This window comes from Coptis chinensis, chromosome 9 (genome assembly GCF_015680905.1).
Source record: "Coptis chinensis isolate HL-2020 chromosome 9, ASM1568090v1, whole genome shotgun sequence".
NCBI lineage: Eukaryota > Viridiplantae > Streptophyta > Magnoliopsida > Ranunculales > Ranunculaceae > Coptis > Coptis chinensis.
This window is the reverse complement of record NC_141464.1, coordinates 16,964,983-16,972,040: the sequence shown is the minus strand read 5'-3', so window position 1 is coordinate 16,972,040 and position 7,058 is coordinate 16,964,983.

Genomic DNA, 7,058 nt, shown 5'->3' with positions numbered 1-7,058 from the left:
AACAACCTACCCCTGTTAAAGAGAAACAAGTTGTTATTATTAAAAAAAAAACACCCTGACCTTCCACTAAGAAACCACCCCAACTTCCAAAGATGAAAGAACGTACCCCTCCAAGAAATAATCCTACTACCATAACCCGAGAAGTACAGACAGTGCCTGGTACCAGAGCCATTAGAAGGGCAACACGATCGTCGGCCCCCCTTGGAGTAAGTGTTGCGCTCCCCTCAACTTATGGGAGGAAGAGAAAAGTTGTGTCTAAACAATTCTAGGATTCGTCAAACTATACCGTGTCCGACAGCTTGCCTCTTTCTAAGTACCCCAAACACAAACGTAGCACTAAATCCCAGGGCTGGAGAAACTGGGGTTATTACCCAGCGTGTTAGGGGGAATGAACCAGAGCCTATTGAATACGTAGAAGGTCCGCTTAACCTGGCAAGACTGATCAACAATCAACAATTGGAGGAGGAGGCTGCTGCAAACAAGAGAATGTCATCGTCAGCATGTGTGGTGAGTCGAGTCCTAGTGGCTGCAATGAAAAAAATAGATCATTTTTTGGGTTTAGTTGCACCCACCTTAGCTGCGTCGGTGGCTGAGTATGAAAAAATAACCTCCTCACTTTGTGGGTTTGATCTAAATCAGGATTTGTATGCCATTTTGAAGGAGTTTGAAGCGGGTCATAGCACCGACAACCAAGTACCTACTGAACTGGTATGTATTTGTTCATTTGTTACGGCAACAATTATTGCAAAATTGTAAGGATACAAATTTGCAACTCTATCTCCCTCTCCCTCTCGTGTTGTGTTGTGTAGGTCCTTCAAGAGACTCACAACCCCAGTGTTATTGAGCCCCACCTATTTGTTGTGGAGACTGAGCAGTATATTAACCCTATCCCCCCTAAACAAATGGATGGGTTGTTCGACAAGTATCTAAGCATGCAGTTGTCTGGGAGTCAACCTGATATTATTGATTGTGGAGGAAAAGACTTGTTGAAAGATGTTTCGGATGAAGAATTTAACAAGTGTTATACTAAGCAGAGTCAACCTGAGCCAGCTGTTAGGGCAGGTGAACACCTGAGGGGGAGCATGAGTGACATGGAAGTCTACGAATCGTATGTGTCAAGGAATCAACAATTGCAAATAGAGGCAGTGGGTAATGAGAAGACTCTTCCTGAGATTGAGACGGCGGGTATCGATGGGGAGCAGGCTTATCAAGAGGAAAATTTATGTAATGAAATTGCATGAATTTTAGCTGTGGATATCGTAAGTGCGTCCTAGGTAATTGGAAATTTAAATGTGTCCTTATCACTTATTTATCTTCTTAGTGGGGATTAAATGTTTTGTAAATAAGTGGGACATTATGTGGCTTCTTTGAGACATCATAGCTACTTTCTGAGCTTTTATCTAGTTTTATGCAGGTTGTCTATATAACTCCTAGTGATGGTGAAGTTGAATTATTTCCAAATTGTGAGGACAACTTAGAAGATGGGGAACTAGAACTTGATCCTAACGAACAAGACACTCATGATTTTGCATTTGATATGGTAATACTGATGCTTGTGCTTCACTATTAATTACTTTTTTAAAATATTGTTGTGTCTATAGGTTATTATTATGTTTTTTTAGGCTACTATTTTCAAGGAATTGGGGATGCAAGCCGAAGAAATATGCCATATGCTTGTTGTGAGTGTTCAGGATGGTGGCGTTGATGCGGTAGAAGGTGCTATTTCAGAACAAAAATCTGTTTGTGAGAACGCTATTTCAGAAATTCAAATTGCACCAACTGCTCCTGTAGAAGGGGAAAATGCAGTCAAGGTACATTATTTTATTTTAATTACCTCCCAAATTACTCTTAAGTTATCTTCTAAATATGGATTGAAAGGTTGTTATATTAGTGGGACATTATGTTCCTGCTGTGTCACATCATAGATGCCTTCTGACTTCATTCCGTTCTAACACATGATGCTTGTGAGACATCCATTATGGATGATCGTGGTGATGGACTAGCTTTCTAAGAATGGGGTGAAAGGTTGCCTCCTGATTATTAATGAAGGAGAGAGAGAATATTCTGTGGCTACTTGATAACACATAAAAACTAGTGTTTACTCCTACTTAACTAATTAAACTTAGGCAGAAGTAAAACACGTGAATTTATTAGGTGATCAAAGTTCTACTCTAGTGAATTATGAAATAAATGGAGTAGATAATTCGTTCCACTCCTAGTTCTTTTAAACGATAAGATTCCCTAGTTTAATTAATTCTAACAAAATTGATGAGAGTAATGGATTGAAATTATACTAAGATGGTGATTGAACTAATTTAGATGTTCTAACTTATATTATGGCAATTCAATACTAAGATGTGAATATGAGAAAGAATTAGGGGGATTTGATTCCACCTTGATTTCAACTTAATAAATTAGCATAGATTTGTTGTAATCCTAATATTTATGTTTACACATAAAGATTGAGTATTTCTAATCCCTAATTATTCGTGACAATCTCTACCAACTAATAATTAGCATGTGAGATAATTTAAACCCATTCTCATGGTGAATTAACTACCTTCTAGAGTGGAATAGATTATTACAACTATTTCTACACTAACACATCAAGTCTTCATCCAAGCTTCATCAAACCCCTCTAATAGAGGTTTAGCTCAGATTCATCAGACAATCATTAATAGAAGAATAAAAAGAAATCATCCTTGAAGAAATATAAAATTACTTTATTAATCTAATGGAAAAGAGTCTAATGATTCAAAATTGTATTAAAAACTAAGTACTAACTAATTAATTAAGTCTAATCTAGATTTATGAATAACAAACTAAGTCTATGAATTAAAATCTAAGTATATAACTAGGTACTGAATTATAAACTAAGTACTTAAGAGTTATGCCTTAGTCCTCTTTATATAAGAGAGGGCTAGGTCTACAAATTCGTGCATGGGCTTTGGAGCCATGTTTTGGGCTATAAAATCGAGCCCAAAACTTAATTACATCGGTCCAAAAAGGGGTTCTCTATTGGAAATTATTTCAACAACATTTTTGTCCACTTTTACTTCTCCGATTGGATCAAGGCCTGGACCATTAGAAATATCGTTCCGATCCGGTCGTTTTGACATATGGTAGGCCCAATTCTGATGTCTGAGTCCAAAGAACGGCCTGCGGAAGTTCTATTGACTTTTATGCGCTATTTCTGCCCGCGTTGACTTTGACTTTTCAGCTTTGACCGGGCATTAAAAAGGCTTTTTCTTCTTGAATCTTGGCCTTTAATCATAGAACTTCTTAGCAACCAACTTTTGCTCATTTATCTCGTAAAAGGGACATATTTCTTCACATATTCGACTCCAATGTCTAAAATACACAAAAACACGTAAACAACATTAACTCTTATTTATTAATCACATAATTGGTCTAAAAGTAATATTGTTAAGGGGTTAAAACTACAGTTTTGGGCTCTTATCACTACTTCTGTGATGTAAGAAGATATGGTGCAGGGATCGCGACAACAAATATTTACTCAATATATAAGGAGTGAACTCGAGGTTGAAGTGGCTGACTTTTGCCAAGATCTGATTCTTGGTGTTTTCAATTAGGGAGTGGGATTGCTAAAAAGAGCTCCTGGTGTTGCTAGTCGCAAAAGTGTTAGAGATGACTTGACGGAATTGCATACCTCGAATGTACAAGTGATGTATTACTGGAATAAGCACGACAATGATGAAACCAGTCAATTTAATATTGTTAGATGGTATGGTAGTGGGTTTCAAATTGACATCAGCAGCTTCTATGGACTGTTCGGGGGAGGATGGCTTAATGATATGGTATGTCTTGATAGGGTTATATACTAAAAGCATTACTTTTGTATTAACTCTAATTCTTTATTTTTTGAATGAGAATCATATGGGCAAATGTTATGTATATTATATATGTTATTAGTTATATGCATGTGTCTAATACTTTATGTTGTAGATGATATGGTGTGAACACACAGAAGATCATATCATCAGTACCTTATAAAGTATAAAGTAATCATTCACAACCTAGATAGATTTGGACAAACCATTGGTATGGTTGTAGTATAATCTGGTATTAGTCTATCTTGACTATAAGATTACACTAGTACACTTTGTGTGTATTGAACAGGACCAAGTGAGGTTGTTTCTCTTTATACTGACTATATAAGAGAACAAACACCTCTATTATTATGGATGCTTGTCCTCTTAATCCGGATATAATAACGGGCACTTACGTGCATTGTACATTGCTTTAAATCATCAATGAGTGAGATTCATTTGTGAATCAACAAACTCGATGGATTGGGTAATGACATTGTATGTAAGGTGTGTTGTTGATTATAGAAGGAATCTGTGACCCGCAGGAAGTCGGGTTGATGATGTCCCCTTGAGGAGCTCAAAAGATTGTCATTTTAAACCACTACTTGAGATGGATTTATTCCGACATGACAATGAGGTTGAGTGGTACTTACTCAAGGACATAAGAAGTTGATTAATGTAGTTATCGGTAACTTAACTAATCAACGGACATTCGATATCTTAAACACGGGGAGATCAACGAGCATATAATATGGAGCCCATAAATGCTGACATGTAATTTGGGATTAAGGCAGTAGTGCAACAATGACCTTTAGTGGAATAAGCCATTTGTTAACGGACTTGGGCTGTGTGTTTTGGGCGAACATGGGAAGCACAAGCCCGTCAAGAGGCCCAACCCTAATTTCTCCTCATGGTCTCTGTTGTAGCCTATAAATAGAATACTCTCTCTCTGGCCGAAATTCACTATTCACTGAAACAAAAAAAAAAAAAAAAAAAAAAAAGGCAAGGAAAGATAGATCCAAAATTGAATCTAGTTTTGTGAGAAAGAAGGGAATTGGTAGATCGTTGCCCACACAACGTCCAATCTATTATAAAGGAATACAACAGAAGATCAAGAGGTTGATTGTTGATTCGGATTCATAGCTATTGGATTCTCAGAGATTACATCTTAGCCGATTCTCAAAGGTATGTTTTCTATCCAAAACCGTGAACCCCATTGATTCCGCTGTGCGTGGGTTCTCGCGGTTTGTAGAAATATTCGTTCTGAAAATAACGGTTCCTACATGTCTCTGTCTATTAAAGTACTTCTTCTACATATACTTGATGTTGATTATTATTATTGTTTTTAGGTTCAAGGTACTAGACTCGTACATGTGCTTACTAGGCCGGTGGTACACTTCCGTAGCACAGCCCGGTGGAATGGAGAATTTGTACATCTAGTTGCTGAGTCGTGGTTCTTGGTAATTTTACACATGTTTCATGTCTTTTATTCTACGAAATAATGATTTATTCTTTCCTTATTTATTTTTTAGTATAATGATTTATTTTATTATTGTAATGATAGCATTATTTGTGTGATTTGTACAATAGATTGGCCACTATTTTAGAATACTAGCAAATGCCCATAGAAGATAAGCTTTATGCAGCAAGACTGCAAATTGTAGGTAATTTAAAGACCTGTATCATCGAACTGGTTCAGCGTGACAGTTTGAGGCTAGACTTGAAAAACTGTCGTGGGTTGATGATGACGGTCAATGTTGAAAGAATGCATTGGATCCTCATCATCGTAAACTTTGTCACATGGACTGTTCAAATCTACAACTCATTGGAGAAGCCAAAAGATGGTGTCGTCTGGGCTCTGGACCCCGCACCACATTTGACAAAGTTGTTGACGGTGCTCCCTTACGTACTTCTGAGCTCAGATAGTGAGTGTATAGACATGGCAAAACTGGGTCGCTAGTGGAATTTGGAGTTTTCCGAATGTGCCAAACAGGACGATGACACCAGCTGTGGTGCATACAAACTTTCCTTTGCTGACTGCCTACTCAGAAATTTGCCACCCGGCTTTCAATCGAACAGGCGAACGTATATTAGAAAAAAGAATAGCAAAGGACTTGTTGGAGTGTGGCATGACCGTCGAAGAGTACTGTATAAGGAAAGTTGCTCGGTCTTTAGACTTTGATGCGGGAGAAAAAACTCCAACAGTCAAGGGTATATCTGAAGTTGAAAATGCACCAACTGCTGCTGCTGAGGTGGAAATGGTTGTTTAAATATGTTCCAAACACTAATTTATACTCTAATTCTGGATTGAAAGTCTGCTACTTCAGTAGGACATTGTGTGACTGTTGTAAAACATTGTAGTTACCTGCTAAGTTCTGAACAATTTTTACGCAGGATGGTTGTCTGATTATTACTCAATCAGTAACAGCTGTGCCCTTCCTAGCTTTGGAAGTGTCTTCTTTTTGCGTACAGTTAGAACATTACCTAGAGCAATACAATATATACTCCCACTCAAACTTCGTGTCTTCTTTGAAAAATAGATAGATCTCTGTTGCCCGGGAGACAAAAATATCCATACTAAGACAACAGAAACTCGCTTTGCGACATCATACGTGTATTAGATAATAGTAGATCTCTGATGACTTCGATTATATCCGCATTGCATTACATATTTCAGTGACATTTATTGAAGTTGTTCATGTGGTACATCGTGGATTTGTTTGTTTATTTTGGTGTACTTTAAATATGGAAAACATCATATTTTAGTCTGTTTTGGGTTCTCACTTTCGACAGATTAAAACCATCAACTTCTACCATATAATTTACTAAAACTTATCAATACAAGTATTCACTTTCATCACAACAAAAGGGCCATATATTACAAGTTTGAAACTCCAAAACATTCCTCATACAAATTACTCCAAATCACCATATTCGTCTTCATCGTAGAAGTCAATTTCAAGAGATCCACATGGCAGAGTATATGTGATGCATGGGTTTTTTTGGCTTTGCAGGCACATAGCACTTACGACCACTTCCACCCATTCCTAATCGTGGTCATTTTGAGAGTAGATACACCTTCCATTCAATGTCCTCAGAATCTGTCATACCCTTGTCGTATTTTCTTTTCAACTACACAAGATTTGAACACAGATTTATTGCACATAACATACAACACAAACAGGCAACAATAACTTTTCATTTCCTTATATATCAAATACTATTATA